Genomic DNA, 16,506 nt, shown 5'->3' with positions numbered 1-16,506 from the left:
TTTCGCGCTGATTCAAAAGTGTTCTCGACAGATCTGTTCCCTGCATAACGCTGAAAGAGCTAAAGAGCGTTTCTGTCGACAAGAAACAAGTTCATTTCTTTCTACCATGATGTCACCATGACAAAATCTGTCTTTAAACACCTTGCTCAGTCTCTGACGAGACTGTCAAAAATTGCTTTCGCCGATTGTATTGCAAACCGGCGGAAGCGGGGTATTGGGAAAAGTTTTCAACTAGCAATAATCGCGCCTCGGCTAAACCTCACAGGCTACAATACTGCCACTGCGCAAAGCTGACGGTTGCCAGGCAACCGCGGGGATCCTATGGAAATCGTTATCAATCGTCTCATGGCATGTCGTTGCTGTAACGCTTCATATTTGTCGTCTTCTTCTTATAGCTCGAGGTTTTGAAGAATTTCATGACAGACAAGGTCTCCGTTGGGAACAAAGGGCGTTGTGAGAAAACCGTTGCTTATTTTCAGCAGCAGAAATACAACCTTTTAAATACAAGATGACAGAACAATGACGAAGGGCATGCCGGGAGGAAATCATGCACTACAGAGGAAAGGGGGCGGCCACGTACAGTTCACATTCAAGCCACAAGTACTCTTCTCGGATGTTGCACAAACAAATCATAACGCCCTGAAAGCATTGCAGCATGTCTGTGTCCCACTTCCCGTAGCTGCAGGACGACTGACACGAACGGACAAACACAATCTGTGGCGTTTAGCGTGACATAGTCTTGCAGGCATCGTGCTGTCTCACTGCAATACTATACCGCTGGAGGAAACAGTCCATCTGGCCATGAAACTCATTTGAACGTCTAGCTACAGTAACTAACAATATCATGATTTGTTCACGATGTGTGGAATCAGCACGTCCCGGAGACAGCGTCCGATATCGTGAGCATTATCTGGTGGTGTCCTGCAGGGCTTCAGCAGTTGTGCGTTGGTGGTATAGTGGTGAGCATAGCTGCCTTCCAAGCAGTTGACCCGGGTTCGATTCCCGGCCAACGCAGCGCCGAGTGTCTGTAACTTCTCTTATGAACCTAAAAATGTGACCAGCAAAGCAAAGCCTTTTTTGAAAGAGGTTGCACAAATGAATTGGGGGAGAATCTTACAGGGGATTCTTTGCGATGTCTGCATACACGCAGTCCGATATGGGTGCTGAAAACTTGAGAAACTCTCAATATCATGCTGCCTTTCCCCGGAGTAAATCTGTTACATTGAAAGACAGCTTCTCGCAGGTTCAAAAAGGGCCCCTGTTAATTGGAGAAATCAATGATTTCGAATGAGTTCTGTATGCGTTAAAAGACAGCTATACACACAGAAAACATGCAGGGTGTTTCCCGAGCCGAAACACAGTGCCTTTTTCCAAGCCATTTGACAAAGCCCGCCCACTGAAAACTGCAGCAGATCGTGTAAAGACGTTCGACTTTGTAACTACTGCAAGAACAGGAAGCAGAATAAATTCCTCTTTTCAAACTGTCAAAGGTTTGCCTTGCGAACGCTGCAGGACATCGCACAATCTCTTTTGAACGGGGACAAATGATTTCTTATGGGGCGCAGTAAGAACAGACGTTTTAAAAGCTCCACTCATGCCGGCGATGCAGCACGAAGAAGCGCAACCTAGCATTTGACAGACAAAAGCCGGGCGCCGCTACGAGAATCTTAAAGGGCATTCTGAGCGATGTCTGCTTACACGCAGTCCGATATGGGTGCTGAAAGCTTGAGCAACTCTCAATATCATGCTGCCTTTCCCCGGAGTAAATCTGTTTCATTAAAAGAATGCTTCTCCCAGGTTCAATAAGGCCCCCTGGTAATTGGAGAAATCAATGATTTCGAATGAATTCTGTATGCGTTAAAAGACAGCTATACACACAGAAAACATGCAGGATGTTTCCCGAGCCGAAACACAGTGCGTTTTTCCACGACTTTGACAAAGCCCGCCCACTGAAAACTGCAGCAGATCGTGTAAAGACGTTCAAATTTGTAACTACTGCAAGCACAGGAAGCAGAATAAATTCCTCTTTTCAAACTGTCAAAGGTTTGCTTTGCGAACGCTGCAGGACATCGCACAATCTCTTTTGAACGGGGACAAATGATTTCTTATGGGGCGTAGTAAGTACAGACGTTTAAAAAGCTCCACTCATGCGACGATACAGCATGAAGAAGCGCAACCTAGCGTTTGACAGACAAAAGCCGGGCGCCGCTACGAGCAATATGAAATCAAAATGACAGAACACGGCGTTTCGCGCTGACTCAAAAGTGTTCTCGACAGATCTGTTCCCTGCATAACGCTGAAAGAGCTAAAGAGCGTTTCTGTCGACAAGAAACAAGTTCATTTCTTTCTACCATGATGTCACCATGACAAAATCTGTCTTTAAACACCTTGCTCAGTCTCTGACGAGACTGTCAAAAATTGCTTTCGCCGATTGTATTGCAAACCGGCGGAAGCGGGGTATTGGGAAAAGTTTTCAACTAGCAATAATCGCGCCTCGGCTAAACCTCACAGGCTACGATACTGCCACTGCGCAAAGTTGACGGTTGCCAGGCAACCGCGGGGATCCTATGGAAATCGTTATCAATCGTCTCATGGCATGTCGTTGCTGTAACGCTTCATATTTGTCGTCTTCTTCTTATAGCTCGAGGTTTTGAAGAATTTCATGACAGACAAGGTCTCCGTTGGGAACAAAGGGCGTTGTGAGAAAACCGTTGCTTATTTTCAGCAGCAGAAATACAACCCTTTAAATACAAGATGACAGAACAATGACGAAGGGCATGCCGGGAGGAAATCATGCACTACAGAGGAAAGGGGGCGGCCACGTACAGTTCACATTCAAGCCACAAGTACTCTTCTCGGATGTTGCACAAACAAATCATAACGCCCTGAAAGCATTGCAGCATGTCTGTGTCCCACTTCCCGTAGCTGCAGGACGACTGACACGAACGGACAAACACAATCTGTGGCGTTTAGCGTAACATAGTCTTGCAGGCATCGTGCTGTCTCACTGCAATACTATACCGCTGGAGGAAACAGTCCATCTGGCAATGAAACTCATTTGAACGTCTAGCTACAGTAACTAACAATATCATGATTTGTTCACGATGTGTGGAATCAGCACGTCCCGGAGACAGCGTCCGATATCGTGAGCATTATCTGGTGTTGTCCTGCAGGGCTCCAGCAGTTGTGCGTTGGTGGTATAGTGGTGAGCATAGCTGCCTTCCAAGCAGTTGACCCGGGTTCGATTCCCGGCCAACGCAGCGCCGAGTGTCTGTAACTTCTCTTATGAACCTAAAAATGTGACCAGCAAAGCAAAGCCTTTTTTGAAAGAGGTTGCACAAATGAATTGGGGGAGAATCTTACAGGGGATTCTTTGCGATGTCTGCATACACGCAGTCCGATATGGGTGCTGAAAACTTGAGAAACTCTCAATATCATGCTGCCTTTCCCCGCAGTAAATCTGTTACATTGAAAGACAGCTTCTCGCAGGTTCAAAAAGGGCCCCTGTTAATTGGAGAAATCAATGATTTCGAATGAGTTCTGTATGCGTTAAAAGACAGCTATACACACAGAAAACATGCAGGGTGTTTCCCGAGCCGAAACACAGTGCCTTTTTCCAAGCCATTTGACAAAGCCCGCCCACTGAAAACTGCAGCAGATCGTGTAAAGACGTTCGACTTTGTAACTACTGCAAGAACAGGAAGCAGAATAAATTCCTCTTTTCAAACTGTCAAAGGTTTGCCTTGCGAACGCTGCAGGACATCGCACAATCTCTTTTGAACGGGGACAAATGATTTCTTATGGGGCGCAGTAAGAACAGACGTTTTAAAAGCTCCACTCATGCCGGCGATGCAGCACGAAGAAGCGCAACCTAGCATTTGACAGACAAAAGCCGGGCGCCGCTACGAGAATCTTAAAGGGCATTCTGAGCGATGTCTGCTTACACGCAGTCCGATACGGGTGCTGAAAGCTTGAGCAACTCTCAATATCATGCTGCCTTTCCCCAGAGTAAATCTGTTTCATTAAAAGAATGCTTCTCGCAGGTTCAATAAGGCCCCCTGGTAATTGGAGAAATCAATGATTTCGAATGAATTCTGTATGCGTTAAAAGACAGCTATACACACAGAAAACATGCAGGATGTTTCCCGAGCCGAAACACAGTGCGTTTTTCCACGACTTTGACAAAGCTCGCCCACTGAAAACTGCAGCAGATCGTGTAAAGACGTTCAACTTTGTAACTACTGCAAGCACAGGAAGCAGAATAAATTCCTCTTTTCAAACTGTCAAAGGTTTGCTTTGCGAACGCTGCAGGACATCGCACAATCTCTTTTGAACGGGGACAAATGATTTCTTATGGGGCGCAGTAAGTACAGACGTTTAAAAAGCTCCACTCATGCGACGATGCAGCATGAAGAAGCGCAACCTAGCGTTTGACAGACAAAAGCCGGGCGCCGCTACGAGCAATATGAAATCAAACTGACAGAACACGGCGTTTCGCGCTGACTCAAAAGTGTTCTCGACAGATCTGTTCCCTGCATAACGCTAAAAGAGCTAAAGAGCGTTTCTGTCGACAAGAAACAAGTTCATTTCTTTCTACCATGATGTCACCATGACAAAATCTGTCTTTAAACACCTTGCTCAGTCTCTGACGAGACTGTCAAAAATTGCTTTCGCCGATTGTATTACAAACCGGCGGAAGCGGGGTATTGGGAAAAGTTTTCAACTAGCAATAATCGCGCCTCGGCTAAACCTCACAGGCTACGATACTGCCACTGCGCAAAGCTGACGGTTGCCAGGCAACCGCGGGGATCCTATGGAAATCGATATCAATCGTCTCATGGCATGTCGTTGCTGTAACGCTTCATATTTGTCGTCTTCTTCTTATAGCTCGAGGTTTTGAAGAATTTCATGACAGACAAGGTCTCCGTTGGGAACAAAGGGCGTTGTGAGAAAACCGTTGCTTATTTTCAGCAGCAGAAATACAACCCTTTAAATACAAGATGACAGAACAATGACGAAGGGCATGCCGGGAGGAAATCATGCACTACAGAGGAAAGGGGGCGGCCACGTACAGTTCACATTCAAGCCACAAGTACTCTTCTCGGATGTTGCACAAACAAATCATAACGCCCTGAAAGCATTGCAGCATGTCTGTGTCCCACTTCCCGTAGCTGCAGGACGACTGACACGAACGGACAAACACAATCTGTGGCGTTTAGCGTGACATAGTCTTGCAGGCATCGTGCTGTCTCACTGCAATACTATACCGCTGGAGGAAACAGTCCATCTGGCCATGAAACTCATTTGAACGTCTAGCTACAGTAACTAACAATATCATGATTTGTTCACGATGTGTGGAATCAGCACGTCCCGGAGACAGCGTCCGATATCGTGAGCATTATCTGGTGGTGTCCTAGAGAGCTCCAGCAGCTGTGCGTTGGTGGTATAGTGGTGAGCATAGCTGCCTTCCAAGCAGTTGACCCGGGTTCGATTCCCGGCCAACGCAGCGCCGAGTGTCTGTAACTTCTCTTATGAACCTAAAAATGTGACCAGCAAAGCCTTTTTTGAAAGAGGTTGCACAAATGAATTGGGGGAGAATCTTACAGGGGATTCTTTGCGATGTCTGCATACACGCAGTCCGATATGGGTGCTGAAAACTTGAGAAACTCTCAATATCATGCTGCCTTTCCCCGCAGTAAATCTGTTACATTGAAAGACAGCTTCTCGCAGGTTCAAAAAGGGCCCCTGTTAATTGGAGAAATCAATGATTTCGAATGAGTTCTGTATGCGTTAAAAGACAGCTATACACACAGAAAACATGCAGGGTGTTTCCCGAGCCGAAACACAGTGCCTTTTTCCAAGCCATTTGACAAAGCCCGCCCACTGAAAACTGCAGCAGATCGTGTAAAGACGTTCGACTTTGTAACTACTGCAAGAACAGGAAGCAGAATAAATTCCTCTTTTCAAACTGTCAAAGGTTTGCCTTGCGAACGCTGCAGGACATCGCACAATCTCTTTTGAACGGGGACAAATGATTTCTTATGGGGCGCAGTAAGAACAGACGTTTTAAAAGCTCCACTCATGCCGGCGATGCAGCACGAAGAAGCGCAACCTAGCATTTGACAGACAAAAGCCGGGCGCCGCTACGAGAATCTTAAAGGGCATTCTGAGCGATGTCTGCTTACACGCAGTCCGATACGGGTGCTGAAAGCTTGAGCAACTCTCAATATCATGCTGCCTTTCCCCGGAGTAAATCCGTTTCATTAAAAGAATGCTTCTCGCAGGTTCAATAAGGCCCCCTGGTAATTGGAGAAATCAATGATTTCGAATGAATTCTGTATGCGTTAAAAGACAGCTATACACACAGAAAACATGCAGGATGTTTCCCGAGCCGAAACACAGTGCGTTTTTCCACGACTTTGACAAAGCTCGCCCACTGAAAACTGCAGCAGATCGTGTAAAGACGTTCAACTTTGTAACTACTGCAAGCACAGGAAGCAGAATAAATTCCTCTTTTCAAACTGTCAAAGGTTTGCTTTGCGAACGCTGCAGGACATCGCACAATCTCTTTTGAACGGGGACAAATGATTTCTTATGGGGCGCAGTAAGTACAGACGTTTAAAAAGCTCCACTCATGCGACGATGCAGCATGAAGAAGCGCAACCTAGCGTTTGACAGACAAAAGCCGGGCGCCGCTACGAGCAATATGAAATCAAACTGACAGAACACGGCGTTTCGCGCTGACTCAAAAGTGTTCTCGACAGATCTGTTCCCTGCATAACGCTAAAAGAGCTAAAGAGCGTTTCTGTCGACAAGAAACAAGTTCATTTCTTTCTACCATGATGTCACCATGACAAAATCTGTCTTTAAACACCTTGCTCAGTCTCTGACGAGACTGTCAAAAATTGCTTTCGCCGATTGTATTACAAACCGGCGGAAGCGGGGTATTGGGAAAAGTTTTCAACTAGCAATAATCGCGCCTCGGCTAAACCTCACAGGCTACGATACTGCCACTGCGCAAAGCTGACGGTTGCCAGGCAACCGCGGGGATCCTATGGAAATCGTTATCAATCGTCTCATGGCATGTCGTTGCTGTAACGCTTCATATTTGTCGTCTTCTTCTTATAGCTCGAGGTTTTGAAGAATTTCATGACAGACAAGGTCTCCGTTGGGAACAAAGGGCGTTGTGAGAAAACCGTTGCTTATTTTCAGCAGCAGAAATACAACCCTTTAAATACAAGATGACAGAACAATGACGAAGGGCATGCCGGGAGGAAATCATGCACTACAGAGGAAAGGGGGCGGCCACGTACAGTTCACATTCAAGCCACAAGTACTCTTCTCGGATGTTGCACAAACAAATCATAACGCCCTGAAAGCATTGCAGCATGTCTGTGTCCCACTTCCCGTAGCTGCAGGACGACTGACACGAACGGACAAACACAATCTGTGGCGTTTAGCGTGACATAGTCTTGCAGGCATCGTGCTGTCTCACTGCAATACTATACCGCTGGAGGAAACAGTCCATCTGGCCATGAAACTCATTTGAACGTCTAGCTACAGTAACTAACAATATCATGATTTGTTCACGATGTGTGGAATCAGCACGTCCCTGAGACAGCGTCCGATATCGTGAGCATTATCTGGTGGTGTCCTGCAGGGCTCCAGCAGCTGTGCGTTGGTGGTATAGTGGTGAGCATAGCTGCCTTCCAAGCAGTTGACCCGGGTTCGATTCCCGGCCAACGCAGCGCCGAGTGTCTGTAACTTCTCTTATGAACCTAAAAATGTGACCAGCAAAGCCTTTTTTGAAAGAGGTTGCACAAATGAATTGGGGGAGAATCTTACAGGGGATTCTTTGCGATGTCTGCATACACGCAGTCCGATATGGGTGCTGAAAACTTGAGAAACTCTCAATATCATGCTGCCTTTCCCCGCAGTAAATCTGTTACATTGAAAGACAGCTTCTCGCAGGTTCAAAAAGGGCCCCTGTTAATTGGAGAAATCAATGATTTCGAATGAGTTCTGTATGCGTTAAAAGACAGCTATACACACAGAAAACATGCAGGGTGTTTCCCGAGCCGAAACACAGTGCCTTTTTCCAAGCCATTTGACAAAGCCCGCCCACTGAAAACTGCAGCAGATCGTGTAAAGACGTTCGACTTTGTAACTACTGCAAGAACAGGAAGCAGAATAAATTCCTCTTTTCAAACTGTCAAAGGTTTGCCTTGCGAACGCTGCAGGACATCGCACAATCTCTTTTGAACGGGGAGAAATGATTTCTTATGGGGCGCAGTAAGAACAGACGTTTTAAAAGCTCCACTCATGCCGGCGATGCAGCACGAAGAAGCGCAACCTAGCATTTGACAGACAAAAGCCGGGCGCCGCTACGAGAATCTTAAAGGGCATTCTGAGCGATGTCTGCTTACACGCAGTCCGATACGGGTGCTGAAAGCTTGAGCAACTCTCAATATCATGCTGCCTTTCCCCAGAGTAAATCTGTTTCATTAAAAGAATGCTTCTCGCAGGTTCAATAAGGCCCCCTGGTAATTGGAGAAATCAATGATTTCGAATGAATTCTGTATGCGTTAAAAGACAGCTATACACACAGAAAACATGCAGGATGTTTCCCGAGCCGAAACACAGTGCGTTTTTCCACGACTTTGACAAAGCTCGCCCACTGAAAAATGCAGCAGATCGTGTAAAGACGTTCAACTTTGTAACTACTGCAAGCACAGGAAGCAGAATAAATTCCTCTTTTCAAACTGTCAAAGGTTTGCTTTGCGAACGCTGCAGGACATCGCACAATCTCTTTTGAACGGGGACAAATGATTTCTTATGGGGCGCAGTAAGTACAGACGTTTAAAAAGCTCCACTCATGCGACGATGCAGCATGAAGAAGCGCAACCTAGCGTTTGACAGACAAAAGCCGGGCGCCGCTACGAGCAATATGAAATCAAACTGACAGAACACGGCGTTTCGCGCTGACTCAGAAGTGTTCTCGACAGATCTGTTCCCTGCATAACGCTAAAAGAGCTAAAGAGCGTTTTTGTCGACAAGAAACAAGTTCATTTCTTTCTACCATGATGTCACCATGACAAAATCTGTCTTTAAACACCTTGCTCAGTCTCTGACGAGACTGTCAAAAATTGCTTTCGCCGATTGTATTGCAAACCGGCGGAAGCGGGGTATTGGGAAAAGTTTTCAACTAGCAATAATCGCGCCTCGGCTAAACCTCACAGGCTACGATACTGCCACTGCGCAAAGTTGACGGTTGCCAGGCAACCGCGGGGATCCTATGGAAATCGTTATCAATCGTCTCATGGCATGTTGTTGCTGTAACGCTTCATATTTGTCGTCTTCTTCTTATAGCTCGAGGTTTTGAAGAATTTCATGACAGACAAGGTCTCCGTTGGGAACAAAGGGCGTTGTGAGAAAACCGTTGCTTATTTTCAGCAGCAGAAATACAACCCTTTAAATACAAGATGACAGAACAATGACGAAGGGCATGCCGGGAGGAAATCATGCACTACAGAGGAAAGGGGGCGGCCACGTACAGTTCACATTCAAGCCACAAGTACTCTTCTCGGATGTTGCACAAACAAATCATAACGCCCTGAAAGCATTGCAGCATGTCTGTGTCCCACTTCCCGTAGCTGCAGGACGACTGACACGAACGGACAAACACAATCTGTGGCGTTTAGCGTGACATAGTCTTGCAGGCATCGTGCTGTCTCACTGCAATACTATACCGCTGGAGGAAACAGTCCATCTGGCCATGAAACTCATTTGAACGTCTAGCTACAGTAACTAACAATATCATGATTTGTTCACGATGTGTGGAATCAGCACGTCCCGGAGACAGCGTCCGATATCGTGAGCATTATCTGGTGGTGTCCTGCAGGGCTCCAGCAGCTGTGCGTTGGTGGTATAGTGGTGAGCATAGCTGCCTTCCAAGCAGTTGACCCGCGTTCGATTCCCGGCCAACGCAGCGCCGAGTGTCTGTAACTTCTCTTATGAACCTAAAAATGTGACCAGCAAAGCCTTTTTTGAAAGAGGTTGCACAAATGAATTGGGGGAGAATCTTACAGGGGATTCTTTGCGATGTCTGCATACACGCAGTCCGATATGGGTGCTGAAAACTTGAGAAACTCTCAATATCATGCTGCCTTTCCCCGCAGTAAATCTGTTACATTGAAAGACAGCTTCTCGCAGGTTCAAAAAGGGCCCCTGTTAATTGGAGAAATCAATGATTTCGAATGAGTTCTGTATGCGTTAAAAGACAGCTATACACACAGAAAACATGCAGGGTGTTTCCCGAGCCGAAACACAGTGCCTTTTTCCAAGCCATTTGACAAAGCCCGCCCACTGAAAACTGCAGCAGATCGTGTAAAGACGTTCGACTTTGTAACTACTGCAAGAACAGGAAGCAGAATAAATTCCTCTTTTCAAACTGTCAAAGGTTTGCCTTGCGAACGCTGCAGGACATCGCACAATCTCTTTTGAACGGGGACAAATGATTTCTTATGGGGCGCAGTAAGAACAGACGTTTTAAAAGCTCCACTCATGCCGGCGATGCAGCACGAAGAAGCGCAACCTAGCATTTGACAGACAAAAGCCGGGCGCCGCTACGAGAATCTTAAAGGGCATTCTGAGCGATGTCTGCTTACACGCAGTCCGATACGGGTGCTGAAAGCTTGAGCAACTCTCAATATCATGCTGCCTTTCCCCGGAGTAAATCCGTTTCATTAAAAGAATGCTTCTCGCAGGTTCAATAAGGCCCCCTGGTAATTGGAGAAATCAATGATTTCGAATGAATTCTGTATGCGTTAAAAGACAGCTATACACACAGAAAACATGCAGGATGTTTCCCGAGCCGAAACACAGTGCGTTTTTCCACGACTTTGACAAAGCTCGCCCACTGAAAACTGCAGCAGATCGTGTAAAGACGTTCAACTTTGTAACTACTGCAAGCACAGGAAGCAGAATAAATTCCTATTTTCAAACTGTCAAAGGTTTGCTTTGCGAACGCTGCAGGACATCGCACAATCTCTTTTGAACGGGGACAAATGATTTCTTATGGGGCGCAGTAAGTACAGACGTTTAAAAAGCTCCACTCATGCGACGATGCAGCATGAAGAAGCGCAACCTAGCGTTTGACAGACAAAAGCCGGGCGCCGCTACGAGCAATATGAAATCAAACTGACAGAACACGGCGTTTCGCGCTGACTCAAAAGTGTTCTCGACAGATCTGTTCCCTGCATAACGCTAAAAGAGCTAAAGAGCGTTTCTGTCGACAAGAAACAAGTTCATTTCTTTCTACCATGATGTCACCATGACAAAATCTGTCTTTAAACACCTTGCTCAGTCTCTGACGAGACTGTCAAAAATTGCTTTCGCCGATTGTATTACAAACCGGCGGAAGCGGGGTATTGGGAAAAGTTTTCAACTAGCAATAATCGCGCCTCGGCTAAACCTCACAGGCTACGATACTGCCACTGCGCAAAGCTGACGGTTGCCAGGCAACCGCGGGGATCCTATGGAAATCGTTATCAATCGTCTCATGGCATGTCGTTGCTGTAACGCTTCATATTTGTCGTCTTCTTCTTATAGCTCGAGGTTTTGAAGAATTTCATGACAGACAAGGTCTCCGTTGGGAACAAAGGGCGTTGTGAGAAAACCGTTGCTTATTTTCAGCAGCAGAAATACAACCCTTTAAATACAAGATGACAGAACAATGACGAAGGGCATGCCGGGAGGAAATCATGCACTACAGAGGAAAGGGGGCGGCCACGTACAGTTCACATTCAAGCCACAAGTACTCTTCTCGGATGTTGCACAAACAAATCATAACGCCCTGAAAGCATTGCAGCATGTCTGTGTCCCACTTCCCGTAGCTGCAGGACGACTGACACGAACGGACAAACACAATCTGTGGCGTTTAGCGTGACATAGTCTTGCAGGCATCGTGCTGTCTCACTGCAATACTATACCGCTGGAGGAAACAGTCCATCTGGCCATGAAACTCATTTGAACGTCTAGCTACAGTAACTAACAATATCATGATTTGTTCACGATGTGTGGAATCAGCACGTCCCTGAGACAGCGTCCGATATCGTGAGCATTATCTGGTGGTGTCCTGCAGGGCTCCAGCAGCTGTGCGTTGGTGGTATAGTGGTGAGCATAGCTGCCTCCCAAGCAGTTGACCCGCGTTCGATTCCCGGCCAACGCAGCGCCGAGTGTCTGTAACTTCTCTTATGAACCTAAAAATGTGACCAGCAAAGCCTTTTTTGAAAGAGGTTGCACAAATGAATTGGGGGAGAATCTTACAGGGGATTCTTTGCGATGTCTGCATACACGCAGTCCGATATGGGTGCTGAAAACTTGAGAAACTCTCAATATCATGCTGCCTTTCCCCGCAGTAAATCTGTTACATTGAAAGACAGCTTCTCGCAGGTTCAAAAAGGGCCCCTGTTAATTGGAGAAATCAATGATTTCGAATGAGTTCTGTATGCGTTAAAAGACAGCTATACACACAGAAAACATGCAGGGTGTTTCCCGAGCCGAAACACAGTGCCTTTTTCCAAGCCATTTGACAAAGCCCGCCCACTGAAAACTGCAGCAGATCGTGTAAAGACGTTCGACTTTGTAACTACTGCAAGAACAGGAAGCAGAATAAATTCCTCTTTTCAAACTGTCAAAGGTTTGCCTTGCGAACGCTGCAGGACATCGCACAATCTCTTTTGAACGGGGACAAATGATTTCTTATGGGGCGCAGTAAGAACAGACGTTTTAAAAGCTCCACTCATGCCGGCGATGCAGCACGAAGAAGCGCAACCTAGCATTTGACAGACAAAAGCCGGGCGCCGCTACGAGAATCTTAAAGGGCATTCTGAGCGATGTCTGCTTACACGCAGTCCGATACGGGTGCTGAAAGCTTGAGCAACTCTCAATATCATGCTGCCTTTCCCCGGAGTAAATCTGTTTCATTAAAAGAATGCTTCTCGCAGGTTCAATAAGGCCCCCTGGTAATTGGAGAAATCAATGATTTCGAATGAATTCTGTATGCGTTAAAAGACAGCTATACACACAGAAAACATGCAGGATGTTTCCCGAGCCGAAACACAGTGCGTTTTTCCACGACTTTGACAAAGCTCGCCCACTGAAAACTGCAGCAGATCGTGTAAAGACGTTCAACTTTGTAACTACTGCAAGCACAGGAAGCAGAATAAATTCCTCTTTTCAAACTGTCAAAGGTTTGCTTTGCGAACGCTGCAGGACATCGCACAATCTCTTTTGAACGGGGACAAATGATTTCTTATGGGGCGCAGTAAGTACAGACGTTTAAAAAGCTCCACTCATGCGACGATGCAGCATGAAGAAGCGCAACCTAGCGTTTGACAGACAAAAGCCGGGCGCCGCTACGAGCAATATGAAATCAAACTGACAGAACACGGCGTTTCGCGCTGACTCAAAAGTGTTCTCGACAGATCTGTTCCCTGCATAACGCTGAAAGAGCTAAAGAGCGTTTCTGTCGACAAGAAACAAGTTCATTTCTTTCTACCATGATGTCACCATGACAAAATCTGTCTTTAAACACCTTGCTCAGTCTCTGACGAGACTGTCAAAAATTGCTTTCGCCGATTGTATTGCAAACCGGCGGAAGCGGGGTATTGGGAAAAGTTTTCAACTAGCAATAATCGCGCCTCGGCTAAACCTCACAGGCTACGATACTGCCACTGCGCAAAGTTGACGGTTGCCAGGCAACCGCGGGGATCCTATGGAAATCGTTATCAATCGTCTCATGGCATGTCGTTGCTGTAACGCTTCATATTTGTCGTCTTCTTCTTATAGCTCGAGGTTTTGAAGAATTTCATGACAGACAAGGTCTCCGTTGGGAACAAAGGGCGTTGTGAGAAAATCGTTGCTTATTTTCAGCAGCAGAAATACAACCCTTTAAATACAAGATGACAGAACAATGACGAAGGGCATGCCGGGAGGAAATCATGCACTACAGAGGAAAGGGGGCGGCCACGTACAGTTCACATTCAAGCCACAAGTACTCTTCTCGGATGTTGCACAAACAAATCATAACGCCCTGAAAGCATTGCAGCATGTCTGTGTCCCACTTCCCGTAGCTGCAGGACGACTGACACGAACGGACAAACACAATCTGTGGCGTTTAGCGTGACATTGTCTTGCAGGCATCGTGCTGTCTCACTGCAATACTATACCGCTGGAGGAAACAGTCCATCTGGCCATGAAACTCATTTGAACGTCTAGCTACAGTAACTAACAATATCATGATTTGTTCACGATGTGTGGAATCAGCACGTCCCGGAGACAGCGTCCGATATCGTGAGCATTATCTGGTGGTGTCCTGCAGGGCTCCAGCAGCTGTGCGTTGGTGGTATAGTGGTGAGCATAGCTGCCTTCCAAGCAGTTGACCCGGATTCGATTCCCGGCCAACGCAGCGCCGAGTGTCTGTAACTTCTCTGATGAACCTAAAAATGTGACCAGCAAAGCCTTTTTTGAAAGAGGTTGCACAAATGAATTGGGGGAGAATCTTACAGGGGATTCTTTGCGATGTCTGCATACACGCAGTCCGATATGGGTGCTGAAAACTTGAGAAACTCTCAATATCATGCTGCCTTTCCCCGCAGTAAATCTGTTACATTGAAAGACAGCTTCTCGCAGGTTCAAAAAGGGCCCCTGTTAATTGGAGAAATCAATGATTTCGAATGAGTTCTGTATGCGTTAAAAGACAGCTATACACACAGAAAACATGCAGGGTGTTTCCCGAGCCGAAACACAGTGCCTTTTTCCAAGCCATTTGACAAAGCCCGCCCACTGAAAACTGCAGCAGATCGTGTAAAGACGTTCGACTTTGTAACTACTGCAAGAACAGGAAGCAGAATAAATTCCTCTTTTCAAACTGTCAAAGGTTTGCCTTGCGAACGCTGCAGGACATCGCACAATCTCTTTTGAACGGGGACAAATGATTTCTTATGGGGCGCAGTAAGAACAGACGTTTTAAAAGCTCCACTCATGCCGGCGATGCAGCACGAAGAAGCGCAACCTAGCATTTGACAGACAAAAGCCGGGCGCCGCTACGAGAATCTTAAAGGGCATTCTGAGCGATGTCTGCTTACACGCAGTCCGATACGGGTGCTGAAAGCTTGAGCAACTCTCAATATCATGCTGCCTTTCCCCGGAGTAAATCTGTTTCATTAAAAGAATGCTTCTCGCAGGTTCAATAAGGCCCCCTGGTAATTGGAGAAATCAATGATTTCGAATGAATTCTGTATGCGTTAAAAGACAGCTATACACACAGAAAACATGCAGGATGTTTCCCGAGCCGAAACACAGTGCGTTTTTCCACGACTTTGACAAAGCTCGCCCACTGAAAACTGCAGCAGATCGTGTAAAGACGTTCAACTTTGTAACTACTGCAAGCACAGGAAGCAGAATAAATTCCTCTTTTCAAACTGTCAAAGGTTTGCTTTGCGAACGCTGCAGGACATCGCACAATCTCTTTTGAACGGGGACAAATGATTTCTTATGGGGCGCAGTAAGTACAGACGTTTAAAAAGCTCCACTCATGCGACGATGCAGCATGAAGAAGCGCAACCTAGCGTTTGACAGACAAAAGCCGGGCGCCGCTACGAGCAATATGAAATCAAACTGACAGAACACGGCGTTTCGCGCTGACTCAAAAGTGTTCTCGACAGATCTGTTCCCTGCATAACGCTGAAAGAGCTAAAGAGCGTTTCTGTCGACAAGAAACAAGTTCATTTCTTTCTACCATGATGTCACCATGACAAAATCTGTCTTTAAACACCTTGCTCAGTCTCTGACGAGACTGTCAAAAATTGCTTTCGCCGATTGTATTGCAAACCGGCGGAAGCGGGGTATTGGGAAAAGTTTTCAACTAGCAATAATCGCGCCTCGGCTAAACCTCACAGGCTACGATACTGCCACTGCGCAAAGTTGACGGTTGCCAGGCAACCGCGGGGATCCTATGGAAATCGTTATCAATCGTCTCATGGCATGTCGTTGCTGTAACGCTTCATATTTGTCGTCTTCTTCTTATAGCTCGAGGTTTTGAAGAATTTCATGACAGACAAGGTCTCCGTTGGGAACAAAGGGCGTTGTGAGAAAATCGTTGCTTATTTTCAGCAGCAGAAATACAACCCTTTAAATACAAGATGACAGAACAATGACGAAGGGCATGCCGGGAGGAAATCATGCACTACAGAGGAAAGGGGGCGGCCACGTACAGTTCACATTCAAGCCACAAGTACTCTTCTCGGATGTTGCACAAACAAATCATAACGCCCTGAAAGCATTGCAGCATGTCTGTGTCCCACTTCCCGTAGCTGCAGGACGACTGACACGAACGGACAAACACAATCTGTGGCGTTTAGCGTGACATTGTCTTGCAGGCATCGTGCTGTCTCACTGCAATACTATACCGCTGGAGGAAACAGTCCATCTGGCCATGAAACT

General features: G+C 46.5%; 15 non-coding genes across 15 annotated transcripts; 7 read left to right on the top strand and 8 right to left on the bottom strand.

Annotated features, from left to right (window-relative positions):
• Positions 1 to 150: 150 nt before the first annotated feature.
• LOC148810429 (U4 spliceosomal RNA) lies at positions 151 to 292 on the bottom strand. Its single transcript, XR_016086710.1, has one exon. It is a non-coding gene; the product is annotated as a U4 spliceosomal RNA (small nuclear RNA).
• Positions 293 to 942: 650 nt separating this feature from the next.
• On the top strand, positions 943 to 1,014 carry trnag-ucc (transfer RNA glycine (anticodon UCC)). Its single transcript has one exon. It is a non-coding gene; the product is annotated as a tRNA-Gly (tRNA).
• A 1,382-nt stretch (positions 1,015 to 2,396) lies between these two features.
• Positions 2,397 to 2,538, bottom strand: LOC148810427 (U4 spliceosomal RNA). Its single transcript, XR_016086662.1, has one exon. It is a non-coding gene; the product is annotated as a U4 spliceosomal RNA (small nuclear RNA).
• Positions 2,539 to 3,188: 650 nt separating this feature from the next.
• Positions 3,189 to 3,260, top strand: trnag-ucc (transfer RNA glycine (anticodon UCC)). Its single transcript has one exon. It is a non-coding gene; the product is annotated as a tRNA-Gly (tRNA).
• A 1,382-nt stretch (positions 3,261 to 4,642) lies between these two features.
• Positions 4,643 to 4,784, bottom strand: LOC148810425 (U4 spliceosomal RNA). Its single transcript, XR_016086773.1, has one exon. It is a non-coding gene; the product is annotated as a U4 spliceosomal RNA (small nuclear RNA).
• Positions 4,785 to 5,434: 650 nt separating this feature from the next.
• On the top strand, positions 5,435 to 5,506 carry trnag-ucc (transfer RNA glycine (anticodon UCC)). The gene has a single exon. It is a non-coding gene; the product is annotated as a tRNA-Gly (tRNA).
• Positions 5,507 to 6,883: 1,377 nt separating this feature from the next.
• Positions 6,884 to 7,025, bottom strand: LOC148810423 (U4 spliceosomal RNA). The gene has a single exon (XR_016086771.1). It is a non-coding gene; the product is annotated as a U4 spliceosomal RNA (small nuclear RNA).
• A 650-nt stretch (positions 7,026 to 7,675) lies between these two features.
• trnag-ucc (transfer RNA glycine (anticodon UCC)) lies at positions 7,676 to 7,747 on the top strand. Its single transcript has one exon. It is a non-coding gene; the product is annotated as a tRNA-Gly (tRNA).
• A 1,377-nt stretch (positions 7,748 to 9,124) lies between these two features.
• LOC148810421 (U4 spliceosomal RNA) lies at positions 9,125 to 9,266 on the bottom strand. The gene has a single exon (XR_016086661.1). It is a non-coding gene; the product is annotated as a U4 spliceosomal RNA (small nuclear RNA).
• A 650-nt stretch (positions 9,267 to 9,916) lies between these two features.
• Positions 9,917 to 9,988, top strand: trnag-ucc (transfer RNA glycine (anticodon UCC)). Its single transcript has one exon. It is a non-coding gene; the product is annotated as a tRNA-Gly (tRNA).
• A 1,377-nt stretch (positions 9,989 to 11,365) lies between these two features.
• LOC148810419 (U4 spliceosomal RNA) lies at positions 11,366 to 11,507 on the bottom strand. The gene has a single exon (XR_016086770.1). It is a non-coding gene; the product is annotated as a U4 spliceosomal RNA (small nuclear RNA).
• A 650-nt stretch (positions 11,508 to 12,157) lies between these two features.
• Positions 12,158 to 12,229, top strand: trnag-ccc (transfer RNA glycine (anticodon CCC)). Its single transcript has one exon. It is a non-coding gene; the product is annotated as a tRNA-Gly (tRNA).
• A 1,377-nt stretch (positions 12,230 to 13,606) lies between these two features.
• On the bottom strand, positions 13,607 to 13,748 carry LOC148810417 (U4 spliceosomal RNA). The gene has a single exon (XR_016086660.1). It is a non-coding gene; the product is annotated as a U4 spliceosomal RNA (small nuclear RNA).
• A 650-nt stretch (positions 13,749 to 14,398) lies between these two features.
• Positions 14,399 to 14,470, top strand: trnag-ucc (transfer RNA glycine (anticodon UCC)). The gene has a single exon. It is a non-coding gene; the product is annotated as a tRNA-Gly (tRNA).
• A 1,377-nt stretch (positions 14,471 to 15,847) lies between these two features.
• Positions 15,848 to 15,989, bottom strand: LOC148810415 (U4 spliceosomal RNA). The gene has a single exon (XR_016086659.1). It is a non-coding gene; the product is annotated as a U4 spliceosomal RNA (small nuclear RNA).
• Between the last annotated feature and the right edge of the window lie 517 nt (positions 15,990 to 16,506).

This window comes from Atractosteus spatula, assembly GCF_055471065.1.
Source record: "Atractosteus spatula isolate fAtrSpa1 chromosome 26 unlocalized genomic scaffold, fAtrSpa1.hap1 SUPER_26_unloc_1, whole genome shotgun sequence".
Classification (NCBI taxonomy): domain Eukaryota; kingdom Metazoa; phylum Chordata; class Actinopteri; order Semionotiformes; family Lepisosteidae; genus Atractosteus; species Atractosteus spatula.
This window is presented reverse-complemented; position numbering and strand designations above follow the sequence as displayed.